Below are 13,298 nucleotides of genomic sequence, written 5' to 3' on the forward strand. Positions count from 1 at the left end.
AGAACTAAGATCCCACATGCTGCCTAATAAAAAACAGAAAATGTGAAAGCCCTTTCAAACCATAAAGGAAATAATAGATACCCAAAAAATTCCCAGTGGAATTCTCAAGTTAATTTCCAAAAATGATACAGAAACTTCTATCTACAGAGGAATTGTTTAGACACTAAGTCGCGTCCAACTGTTTTGTGGCCCCATGGTCTGTAGCCTGTCAGGCTCCTCTGTCCGTGGGATTTTTCAGGCAAGAATACCAGAGCAGGTTGCCATTTTCTTCCCCAGAGGATCTTCCTGACTCAGGAATCAAACCCACGTCTCCTGCATTGGCAGGGGCGTTCTTTACTGCTGAGCCATCAGGGAAGCCAGTGTATTACTATCTACAGAAATACATTAGGTCATTGATACTATAATTTTACTTTCAGTTCAGGTCAGTTGCTCAGTGGTATCCGACTCTTTGTGACCCTATGGACTGCAGCACACCAGGCCTCCCTATCAATCTCCACCTCCTGGAGTTTACTCAAACTCATGTCCATCGAGTTGGTGATGCCATCCAATCATCTCATCCTCTGTTGTCCCCTTCTCCTCCTGCCTTCAATCCTTCCCAGCATCAGGGTCTTTTCCCATGGGCAGGTGGCCAAAGTACTGGAGCTTCAGCTTCAGCATCAGTCCTTCCAGTGAATATTCAAGACTGATTTCCTTTCGGATGCACTCGTTGGCTCTCCTTGTGTTCCAGGGGACTCTCAAGAGTCTTCTCCAACACCACAGTTCAAAACCATCGATCCTTCAGCACTCAGCTTTCTTGATAGTCCAACTCTCACATCCATACATGACCACTGGAAAAACCATAGCTTTGACTAGATGGACCTTTGTTAGCAAAGTAATGTCTCTGCTTTTTAATATGCTGTCTAGATTGGTCATAACTTTTACTTTATGTCTAGGTTGTCATAATTTTACTTTAATTATACTGTAATTTTAACAAAAGGATTATGGCTTTTTAACTGTTTACCTTTTTTAGGATCTGACAACATTACTTTTATAATTTTGGGGGGTAGCACCATGTAGCTTGTGGGATCCAACCTGCTTCCTCCCTTAGCCCAGAGTCCTAACCCGTGGACTGCCAGGGAATTCCCTATTTTTATAACTTAAAAACAACAGCCATAACATGACTACACTTCAGCTGTCCATCATACCTAATTAATTCTCAGGATTCTATAGTGGACCATCAGACCAAATCTATCAGTCTTATTTGAAACCAGAGTTCAGCTTGGAATTAGATCTCCTCCCTGACAAGGTACCCATCAAGAACTTGGATTAAGCTCTTTCGACCATCTTGGACCCTGTGGAGGCCTGCCGGGGACAGGACTTCTAAAATGACAAATATGTCTGGAAGGCCGTGGTCCAAGGCCATTTTTGCTGGCTGTAAACGGAGTCTACCGAACCAGAGGGAACACACTGCTCTCCCGAAAATTGAAGGTGTATATGCTCGAGATAAAACTGAATTCTCTCTAGGCAAGAGGTGTGCTTATGTGTACAAAGCAAAGAACAACACAGTAACTCCTGGTGGAAAACCTACCAAAACCAGAGTAATCTGGGGAAAGATAAATTGAGCTCATGGAAATAGTGGCATGGTTCGTGCCAAATTGCAAAGGTACCTTCCTGCTAAGGCCATTGAACACAAAATCTGTGTGATGCTGTACCCTTTGAGGATTTCAACTTATTGAAAATAAATAAAAGTGTGGATTTGTCCTGTTTAAAAAAAAAAGAAGAACTTGTATTAACAAGATCCAGCTCTTGGGGCTGGAAAAAATCTATTCAGGCAAAGTAATGCTGAGGCATATTAGGTACCAGCACACGGCATATTTGCAGGTCAATCCCAGATGCCTCAGTGAGCAGATAAATCCTGGCAAGGCACCAGAGAAAGATGACCCTTCAAAAACATAGAGAACTTCAAGGAACCCACAATATCCAAAACAATCCTGAAAAATAAGAACAAAGTTGGAGTATTCACACTTATCAAGTTCAAAACTTAATTAACTACAAAGCTACAATTATCAGTGAGAGTTGGACCATAAACAAAGCTGAGAACCAAAGAATTGATGCTTTTGAGCTGTGGTGTTGGAGAAGACTCTTGAGAGTCCCTTGGACAGCAAGATCAAACCAGTCAATCATAAAGGGAATAATTCCTGAATATTCATTAGAAGGACTGATGCTAAAGCTGAAGCTCCAGTACTTTGGCCACCTGATGTGAATAACTGACTCATTGGAAAAGACCCTGATGCTGGGAAAGATTGAAGGCAGGAGAAGAAGGGGATGAGATGGTTGGATGGCATCAGTGACTTGATGGAGATGAGTTTGAGCAAGCTTTGGGAGTTGGTGACGGACAGGGAAGCCTGGTGTGCTGCAGTCCATGGGGTCACAAAGAGTCAGACACAACTTAGTGACTGAACAACAACAATAATAGCAATGGTACTGGCATGAAAATAGACATATAGATCAATGGAATAGAACTGATAGTCCAGAAATAAATTTTTAATTTATGATTGATTCTTAATAAAATTCCTAAGACAATTCAGTGGAGAAATGAATAGTCTTTCCACAAATAATGCTGAGATAACTGGATATCCACATGCACAAAAATGAACTTGAACCCTTACCTCACCCCATATACAAAATTAAATCAACAGTTATCAAAGACCTAAATGATAAAAGACCTAAAATGATAAAACTGTTAGAAGAACGCATATGAGTAAATCTTCATGTCCTTAGATTTGGCAGTGGTTTCTTAAATAAGACACCAAAAGCATAAGCAACAAAAGCAAAATTAGATAAATTGGACATGCATCAGGATGAAAACTTTTGTGCTTCCAAGGACACCATCAAGAAAGTGAAGAGATAATGTACAGAATGAATAAAGTTTTGCAAATCTTATGTCTAATAAGGAATTTGTATCCAGAACATATAAAGAATAATTGTAACTCAACAATAAAAAGTCAAATTAAAAATTAATGTCTAAAAAACTTAATTGCTGATTAAAAGTAGGCAAAAGATCTGAATAAACATTTCTCCAAAAAAGATACACAAACTGCAATAAACACCTGAAAAGAATCTTAACATTATCCATTATTAAGGAAGTGCAAACCAAAACCACAATGAACTTACTTTATACCCACTGTTGTTGTTGTTTAGTCACTAAGTTGTGTCTGACTCCTTGCAACCCCTTCTCCTCCTGCCCTCAATCTCTCCCAGCATCAGGTTCTTTTCCAATGAGCTGGCTCTTCGCATCAGGTGGCCAAAGTATTGGAGCTTTAACTTCAGCATCAGTCCTTCCAATGAATATTCAGAGCTGATTATAACCACAACAATGGCTATAATAAAAAAGACAGACAATTACAAATGGTGACAAGGATATGAAGAATTCGGAACCTTCATTCCTTGCTAGTGAGAAGGTGAAATGTGTAGACCTTTCCGAAAACAGTTTGACAGTTCCTAAAATGTTATACATAGAGTTCCCGTATGACCCATAAATTTTACTCCAAAATACATATGCCCAAGATAAATGAAAACATATTCACACAAAAGTTTATACATGAATGTCCATAGCAGCATTACTCGTTAACAGTCAAAAGGTTGACATAACCCAAATGTCCATCAAAATGGATAAACAAAATGTAGTTTAGTCACACTCGAGTATTATTTGTCGAATAACACACGAGTATTATTTGTCATCAAAAAAAGAATGAGGTACTGATATATCTTAAAACATGGATTAAACCTTGAAAACATTATGCTAAGTGAAGGAAGTCAGACACAAAAGGTCACATGTTGTATGAATCTACTACATTAATCTACCAGGGCTGCTGTAATAAAACATCACAGACTGGGTGGCTTAAACAGAGGTTTATTTTCTCATGGTTCTGGAGATTAGAAGTCCAAGATCAAGATCTTGGCAAGTTGGTTTCTCACGAGGCCTCTCTTCTTGGCCAGCAGACTGCTGTCCTCTCGCTATGCCCTTGCATGGCCCTCTCCTCTGTGCACACACAGCCCTGGTGTCCCTTCCTCTTCTTATAAGGACACCAGTCCTGTTGGATTAGGTCCCCACCATTGAGTTTCCATTTAATTTAATTACCTGATGACTCAGATGATAAAGAATCTGCCTACAATGCAGGAGACCTGTGTTCAGTCCCTGGGTTGGGAAGATCCTCTGGAGGAAGGCATGGCAACGCATTCCAGTATTTTTGCCTGGAGAATCCCATGGACAGAGGAGCCTGGTGGGCTACAGTCCATGGGGTCGCAAAGAACTGGACACAACTGAGCAGCTAACACACACACACAATTACCTCTCAAGGCCCTGTCTCCAAATACACAGTCACATTGAGGGGTTAGAACTTCGCCCTATGAATTTAGGGGGTTATAATTCAGGCCATAATGTGTACTTACGTGAGATGTCCAGAACAGGCAAATCTATAATGACTGAAAGTAGGTTAGTGGTTGCCAGAGATTGGAGGGATAAGAGGATTGGGGTAACAGCTAGGGGGTGCAAATGTTTCTTTCTCAGGTGATGAAATTTACTGAAGGTGATTGTGGTGATGGTGGGGCTATGAATATGCTAAAAGTCACTGAATTGTACATTTTAATTGAGTGTATTGTATATATATGAATTATATCTCAATAAAGCTATTATCAAAAGCAAACAAACTGACATCCACCCAGAGCAAAAAAGGTCATTGATAAAATCTTTAAGAGGTAGCTGAATCCCATCCATAAGCATGGAGATCAGAGCCAAGATTAGAGTTTTAAAAGATGCGCAGGGAAGAGCCTAGCTCTAATGCTAAACATTCAGGGCAGAAGATCAGGTGCATATGGTCAAGGCTGCCCTGTCTGCAAACTTGGTTTAAACCTGAGTTACAGAGGACCGGCCCCCTTAAGCTTCTGTCCAAGGCCAGCATTTATCTTAAAGGCCAAAGAGTGACCTCCCAGCCCATGGAGAAAAGAGTTTCTAAGGCGGGGAACTTGGCAGGGTGTGAGGCAGGGCCTGCAGTCATCTCTCCTGTGTTTCTGACTTCCCTCTTCCATTCCTTTAGAATGAGCATGTTAGACTGTAATCACCATGTAATCCTTCTGGTATGACGTGCTCTTCTCTTATGAGCTCTGCATTTTCAAAGCGTAGGTCTGCCAAGCTGCCTTTATCAAGCACACTTGCCACATGGTCATTGTTGGTTTATTTGTTGACCTGCTCTACTAGACTTAAGGTCCAAGAAAATGGGAACTGTTACTTTTATTCCGGCACCCTCAGTGGCTCACCCATGGCTGAGCACATAGAAAATGCTCCATGATGCTTGTTAACTGAATTAATAAATGAGTCTTTGGTTTTCCTATGTTGAATTTGTTAGAATGCACATAACTTTCTGCTTAGACTAGGCAATTTGGGGAATTAACAAACTAAAGAATCCTAATTAAAGCATTGATTTTATTTCCATAGAGTTGACATAATTGTGGATAGTAATAGTTTAACATGTATTAAACTTTTCTAGACTGGGCCCTATGCTAAGTGACTTATATATTAGTTATCTCATTTAATCCTCACAGTAAACCCCTGAGTCGATATTATTACCCCCATTTAACAGATATGGACACTGAGGCTCACAGAGGTCGACTTGCCCGAAGTCGTGGAGTTGATCACAGTCAAGCCTTGGTTTAAATCTCAGAACTCCAAAGACTATTCATTTATCCTCTATACAATTATGACTTCTTGGTGGTTTTTTTTTTTTTTTTGGCTGTGTTATGCAGCATCCAGGATCTCAGTTCCCCAACCAGGGATCAAACCTGTGCCTCCTGCAGTGAAAGCACGGAGTCCTAACCATGGGACACCCAGGGAATTCCATGATTTCTCAATATTTCATTTTGTCAACATACGCGCATCAAATGTAAATGGAAAAAGAAGCAAGAGGTGAGGCCTGAGATCGTTGACCTGCCTTTCTTCTAAGCCCTGTCTGAAGGCTTCCTGGCCTTAAATTTAGCAGGTCCCTGCCTTGGTCTGAGATGGTGCACAACTTCATCACAGATTCAGGCTGCGATTTCTGAGGTTACCTCACTCAGGAGGCAAAAATTCCTCCCCTTGCATTGAGAAGGGGATTATGAAAGTAACACACGCATAGAAAGTATGGGTGGTCTTCTCCCCCTTGTTCATGAATTCAGGTCTGAAATCAAGCAAAACCAGAAACCCTTTTCAGATTGTTTTCACTGTCTACTGACTCACAGCTTCCAGTTTTCATTGTATCCTCTTTCGTTCCCCTTATACATCTCAGCCACACTTCACGGCATTCTGCACAAAGGGAGAACTCAATACGAGTTGACTGCTTACCAGAATAGAACATTCTGACATTTCAGAACAACAGGCTCAGCTTGAGGTGTTTCAGAAAGGCATGCATCAAATGTCACAAAGTTGTTATAAGAGATTCAACAGCTTTCACGTTGACCTCAATAAACAAAATTAAATGTTTGCTCATTTCATGGTAACCATGTCCCAATGCAAACAGCTTGGTATTTTTTCTATTTCTATTTGCTGCTGTTACCTTGGCTGTCTGTGTGTTATAACTGGACAACACTCAAAGATTGTTGTCTGCAAGGATGGGGGTGATGTTTATACTCAAAGTGGGACAACTTGAGTTCCAAGGGAGCTGAAATCATTCAAGACCAACAGGTATGATTAGGAAAATTAAACAGAACCAAAGTTAATCCACTGCACTCAGGGTGTTCCTTGCATCTAGGGTTAAGCCAGAATTCTAGGAATGGATGGGGTTGCCAATGCCAATTGTGTAAACTGTCCTCAAATTTCAAATGAACTGTGTGAGCAGAGAGAAAATTCAGATCTCCCCTGGATTCTTCTTTCAGAGTAAGGGCCAATGTCCCCATTTCCCTACCATTCTCACCAATACCCAGGGGTGGGTGAGCTGCTCCTGTTGAAGGCCCTATATATAACACTTCTCCTCCCACTCTGACCCTGGTTCCACTGCCGTTGCTTATCTGACTGTCACTCTTCATTCCGTAAGACAGAATAAAACTATTCCTATGCATCATTGTACATCCAGAACACACTTGACTTAAAGCATGTTTATTAACTGCATTAATGAATCATAAGGTTTATGGAGAAAAAGAAATGGTTGGTAAAAATTTGACTGAGAACTGACTCCCCGTCATGGAGAAGACTTTGCATCTTACTGATGGTGTCTCTTACACCAAGAGTGAGCCAAACCTTTTTATTTTTTAATTTTTTGGCCATACCATGCCACATGCAGGATCTTAGTTCCTCAATCAGGGATTGAACTCGTGCCCCCTGCATTGGAAGCTCAGAGTCTTAACCACTGGACTGCCAGGAAAGACTGCTAGTGACCCAAACCTTATCAGCAGGGGGAAGACTTCAGTTGAAATGATAAGATCTTTTAAAGACTAAGACACTTTTCATCATTCTAATACTCTTTCAATGTCCCATAGAGCTTGGTTTTAAAATTTTTATTTCCCTCGTTTTTAATTTCTGAACAAAATAGCATACTTAAGAATTGACTTTTTAACTCCAAAATTAAATACAATATGTGCATCTATTTGAAATATATGTCTTTTGAAAATATTTAAAGACTAGAGATCAGAGGATACCACTTTCATAATGTTCTTTTCAATTTTCATGAAATTTGAAGAACTTTAACTTTTCAATTATGAAATAGTATATGGAAAAGAGTTCTATTTTGAATCTAAATTATTTTTAAATGTCCCTTACCTTACATGAGGGCTTCCCTGGGGGCGCTAGTGATAAAGAATCTGCCTGCTAATGAAGGAGACGTAAGAGAAGTGAGCTCAATCCTAGGTCAGGAAGATCCCCTGGAGGTGGGCACGGCAACCCACTCCAGTATTCTTGCCTGGAAAATCCTATGGACAGAGGAGCCTGGCAGGCTATAGTCCATGGAGTTGCAAAGAGTCAGACATGACTGAAGCGACTTAGCATACACATAACTTACATTAATCATGTTATAATTGCCTGCTTTCCCTCCCGCCCCCCAGAAAAAGATCTTAGGATACAGCTTATACATTATATATATATATATGTATAATAACATTAATCAGCTTCTTATGTACCTTGTTTTTGCCTAGTAGTTGGTAGAGGTCCTAAAAAGTGCTTTGTAGATATTAATGTATTATCCAAAATTTCTCCCATTGAGGTAATCATCAGGAAGACTTCCACCTGACATTTGAGAGCAGCGTTGATGATAAATCCCTATACAGAGAGTCAGCCCTTCCACCTGTGTATTTCATCCAAATTCAGATTCTCTTGGAGGGACTTGCAGCACCACCCAAGTCTTCCTGAGTCAGAAGCGTGTCTGTTTGCCGTTATTTTCCCTTGTCACCTGTTGGGTCCCTTATCCCTTGCCTTCCTCCCGTTTCTAAAACATGTGCCTAGTCTGCCTAGGAGAAAGCAGAGGCGATCAGAATGTTTCAGCTGCCAAATGGAAATGCCAGCAGGGCAGTGCACTTTAAGTAGAGGCAGAACATGTCATGAAAACGAAGCCTGGGAGAAGAGAGGGGGTTGCCTGCATTTCACAGACTTAGCAAAAGATTTCTAGATACAGGTGGTGGCGGCAAATTGCCTGTCAAGAGATTCACTTCCTAACGAAGCCAGCCATGTAGAACAGCCACATCACCACCAGGGCACTGCAGCTGGCCCGGATCTTTGGGGCTCTGAGCTGGATGGCAGGAATGACAGTCCTGCAGTCCCCAGCAGCAGCCACGTCCCTGGGGGTCGAGGGGCCAGGCAGCAGGGCTCATGCCCCCAGGCATCCCTTCATGCTGCCACTGCCGTTTGGCATCAGTTAGATGGGGACTGGGCATAAGTAGAGGTGCAGGGGTGGGATCTGAAGTGAGGCAGGGGGCGAGGTGGAAAGGAAATGGGAAGAAGAGCACCCGTTTATCTTCAGGAGCTCTGTCATCTTCGGTTATCAGTCCAGAGGAATGCAACGAGCTGAAGGACAGAGGATTGGGTAATGCTAGGTCCTGACCCTGCTGGTCTCAGGCTTTCCTCAACTGAGTGCTCTCAGATGCCCAGGAAAACAAAACACTGCGTGCTTTTCCAAACTCTTTCTCTCTTTCTTTCTCAGACACACACACACACACACACTTGCCAGTGTTGGTCCTTGTATCTGTCTCTATGCTTAAAAAACTGAAATGACAGCAAAGAGACTGACTGCATGGTGGCCAGTGTACTGATCTCCTTTCTCACCATTTAGCTTCTGTGTAAGAGAACAATTTTTCTGGACAGCAAGGATGGCAATGTCACTTTCAAGGTCAGGATTGATCCAAACCCCACTCCTTCCTGTGTGGAGGAGAAACCTTTTTTCTCCTTGTGCCACCATTCCATTCCTGACAGGTTGACTTCACATTGAGAACATAGGCAGGTGTGATGCCCCGTTGGTGGTGGCCCCTGGGTACCTTTCAAAGCCAGTTCTCAGCACCCAGGCATCCACACTGTTTTTGGCAGAGCCAGGGTAGGATGCTAGGCTAACTGCAGGAGCTGTCAACTTTAAGAAAAATCTGGCTTCAAGTCAGATAGATCCCAGAAACCAAGTTGAATAACAAAAAGCTCAGTGAATGGAGGTTTCAAGCTTAGGAAGGAGGAGACGCCAATGGGGATGTGCAATTAAGTTAAACCTTCAACTCTGTAGAAAAACACTGAAATGCTAGGACTAGAGCCTCAGGGAACAGCAACGGAGACCCAAATCTTAAGAGACAATTCCAAAGAAGTTGGAAGAAAAAAATCAGCAATGGCAGAAATACTTGCAGTATATTGTGGTTCAGATGGTAAAAAATCTGCCTGCAGTGTGGGAGTTCCAGGTTCGATCCCTCGGTTAGGAGGATCCCCTGGAGAAGGAAATGGCTACCCACTCCAGTATTCTTGCCTGGAGAATTCCATGGACAGAGGAGCCTGGCAAGCTACAGTCCCTGGGGTTGCAAAGAGTTGGACACAACTGAGCAACTAACACTTTCACTAACACTGGGGGCAAAAGTCCTTGGCAGAGTCATCTCTGACTTCTTCTGGATACCTGCACAGGGTGGGAGCCCAAGAAACTCCTGAGTCAATGAGTGAACGTGAAGTGGCTGAAGCTTTCACTGAAAAAACAGAAGGTGTCAGGCTGAGTTTCGTGTTCTTAAGAAATCCTGTACCTGCCTTTTGAGAACCCAGCCTTCTTGCATTCTTAAGCGTATTTTCTAAACTCCTGTCCTGGAGAAGCAGAAGGCGCCTCTCAGGTTCACTGAGCTAGAACGACATTTTGATACAAACAGACCCCAGCCCACTGAAAGAGTTATGCATTTGGCAGGAACACCACCTTGAGTTCAGACAGAAAGCACATCTGTGCCTCATTGATAATGTAATAACCTACATTACAGTTTTGGCCGAGAGCACCTGTGCACAGCCCAGACAGTCAGCCCAGGGCAACCATTCTGATGGAGGTGATATTAACAGCTCTCATTAAAACTGATGACTATGGCAGTGCCCAGGAGCGCGGCTGCAGTGAGGCGTCTGTCTACATTTCCATGACAAGCCTCTATTTTTGGAGTTCATAACTCAGCCATAGAAATACGCTTTGCATTGAACTGAAACCTGAAAAGGGAGTTTGGGGTAAAGAGAGTTTGACTTTTATTGCTTTCCTGCTCCTGTCTGGACAATGGAAAAAGAAGGTTACATGATGAGGGAGGACATATTTTTGAGTTGGCCCAGGTAGAGTTTGAGTGTCTTAACTTTTATATTTATCAGGAACGCTAAGAGATCTATTATGATGGAAGTGATCCTAGGGGGACACCTGTTTGTTTTGTTTACTGTTACCTGTCCAAAATGAAGAAGCACAGGATTCCTTGTCCTCCAGCTGGGACTTAATGAGGTCTCATATGGCTCTTAAAGAACCTCTTGATGAAAGTGAAAGAGGAGAGTGAAAAAGCTGACTTAAAACTCAACATTCAAAAAGCAAAGATCATGGCATCCAGTCCCATTACTTCATGGCAAATAGAAGTATTTGGGGAAACAATGGAAACAGTGACATGCTGGGGCTCCAAAATCACTGCAGATAGTGACTGTAGCCTTGAAATGAAAAGACACTTGCTCCTTGAAAGAAGAGCTATGGCCAACCTAGACAGCATATTAAAAAGCAGAGACATTACTTTGCCGACAAAGGTCTGTCTAGTCAAGGCTATGGTTTTTCCAGTGGTCATGTATGGATGTGAGAGTTGGACCATAAAGAAAGCTGAGTGCCAAAGAATTGATGCTTTTGAGCTGTGGTGTTGGAGAAAACTCTTGAGAATCCCTTGGACTGCAAGAAGATCAAATCGGTCAATCCTGAAAGAAATCAGTCCTGGATATTCATTGGAAGGACTGATGCCGAAGCTGAAGCTCCAATACTTTGGCCACCTGATGCGAAGAGTTGACTCATTGGAAAAGACCCTGATGGTGGGAAAGATTGAAGGTGGGAGGAGAAGGGGACGACAGAGGATGAGATGGTTAGAATGTATCAGCGACTCAATGGACATGAGTTTGAGCAAGCTCCGGGAGTTGGTGATGGACAGGGAAGCCTGGCTTGCTGCAATCCATGGGGTCAAAAAGAGTCAGACATGACTGAGCTTCTGAACTGGCTGAATATGGCTAGATCTTGCTCACTTTCAACTCAATGCTTCTCTCTGATGAAGAAGAGACCTAATGACATGCACATCACTGACTGCAATTTGAAAGATAACTCTATTATCTTTAATTTTGACCAAGTATTGCAAAATGCATTCCTGTCCCCAGCTAGGCAGGTTGGAGCTTGCTGTTTCTGTTAGTATCCTGTTTAGAATGTAGATGAACTACCGTTCCTCCAGAAATGTGAAGGAAGATTGCTTTAAAATTAGCAGGAGATTACTTGATAATTTCTGCTTTTTTAACAAGTATTGGCTGGGAAGATAAAGGTCATCATTGTCTTCAGTGTCTTTTCTCCACACATGATAGGAATTACATGGAGACATGAATCAGATCATGTTGCTTCTCTGCTTAAAATTCTTCTGTGGTTTCCTCTGGACTTAAATCCATACCCCTTACCATGGTCCAGAGGGCAGTGTGGTCCAGCCCCAATCACCTGATGACATCGTGTCACACTCCCTCTCCCTTGCTCTCCCCACTCCAATTATACTTGACTTTTTCCAATTTCTCAACTGCTCTCAGCATTTTTCCTCACCTTAGAGACTTCGCACTCACAAACTTCTTTGCCTGCAATGTTTTTCTTCCCACACGTAATAGCTGACTTCATATTCTTCCAGTTTGAATGTCTTCTCTTCTTGACTGCTCGACCTGAAGCATAGATTGCAGCATGCCAGGCTTCCTTGTTCTTCACTATCTCCAGGAGCTTGCTCAAACTCATGTCCATTGAGTCAGTGATGCCATCCAACCATCTCATCCTCTGTCACCCTCTTCTCCTCCTGCCCTCAATCTTTCCCAGCATCTGGATCTTTTCCAGTGAGTCGGCTGTTTGCATCAGGTGGCCAAAGTATTGAAGCTTCATCTTCAGCATCAGTCCTTCCAATGTATATTCAGTGTTGATTTCCTTTAGGATTGACTGATCTGATCTCCTTGCAGTCCGTGGGATTTTCAAGAGTCTTCTCCAGCACCACAATTTGAAAGCATCAGTTCTTTGGCACTCAGCCTTCTTTATGGTCCGTCTCTCACATGCATACATGAGTACTGGAAAAACCATAGCTTTGACTGTTCTGGACCTTTATTGGCAAAGTAATGTCTCTGCTTTGTAATACACTGTCTAGGTTTGTCATAGCTTTCCCTTAAAGGAGCACACATCTTTTAATTTCATGGCTTCAGTCACCATCCACAGTGATTTGGGATAATGCATTTTGGATAAGCTTCTGTCGGCTGAGCTAGTAGCCTTATTCTCTTTATAGTATACTTAAAAGAATAATTTCTCCTCAATCTTTCTGTAACTATAACTTTGCAGGAAGTTAGCTAGGATCCCCACACCGGATGACAATCTTCAGAATTGGAAGGATAAAGAGATTCTGTTCTTTTACAGCTTTTTCTCTTTCCATAGCATCAGGAAATAGTACCTATTTCTATAAAGAGTTTTTGTAGCTAAACAGAAGGTGCTTGCCTCGTGAACTTTTAGGCAACCTGATTCTTGACTTGGTTTACTTTGAGTTCTGGGCACCTAAATAAGAAAAATATGTTCTGTACATATAAAGGAATAAATGTACAGTCACTGCCACCTATTAATAAATCTGTAACTTTT

General features: G+C 42.1%; 1 protein-coding gene and 1 pseudogene across 1 annotated transcript in view; both read left to right on the forward strand.

The window, feature by feature from the left end:
- SASH1 (SAM and SH3 domain containing 1) overlaps positions 1 to 13,298 on the forward strand; it is a 344,484-nt gene that overhangs the window by 64,339 nt on the left and 266,847 nt on the right. The window lies entirely within an intron of this gene.
- LOC120862592 lies at positions 891 to 1,739 on the forward strand (annotated as a pseudogene).

The sequence above is a fragment of the Oryx dammah genome, unplaced genomic scaffold, assembly GCF_014754425.2.
Source record: "Oryx dammah isolate SB20612 unplaced genomic scaffold, SCBI_Odam_1.1 HiC_scaffold_4, whole genome shotgun sequence".
In the NCBI taxonomy this organism is placed as follows: Eukaryota; Metazoa; Chordata; class Mammalia; order Artiodactyla; family Bovidae; genus Oryx; species Oryx dammah.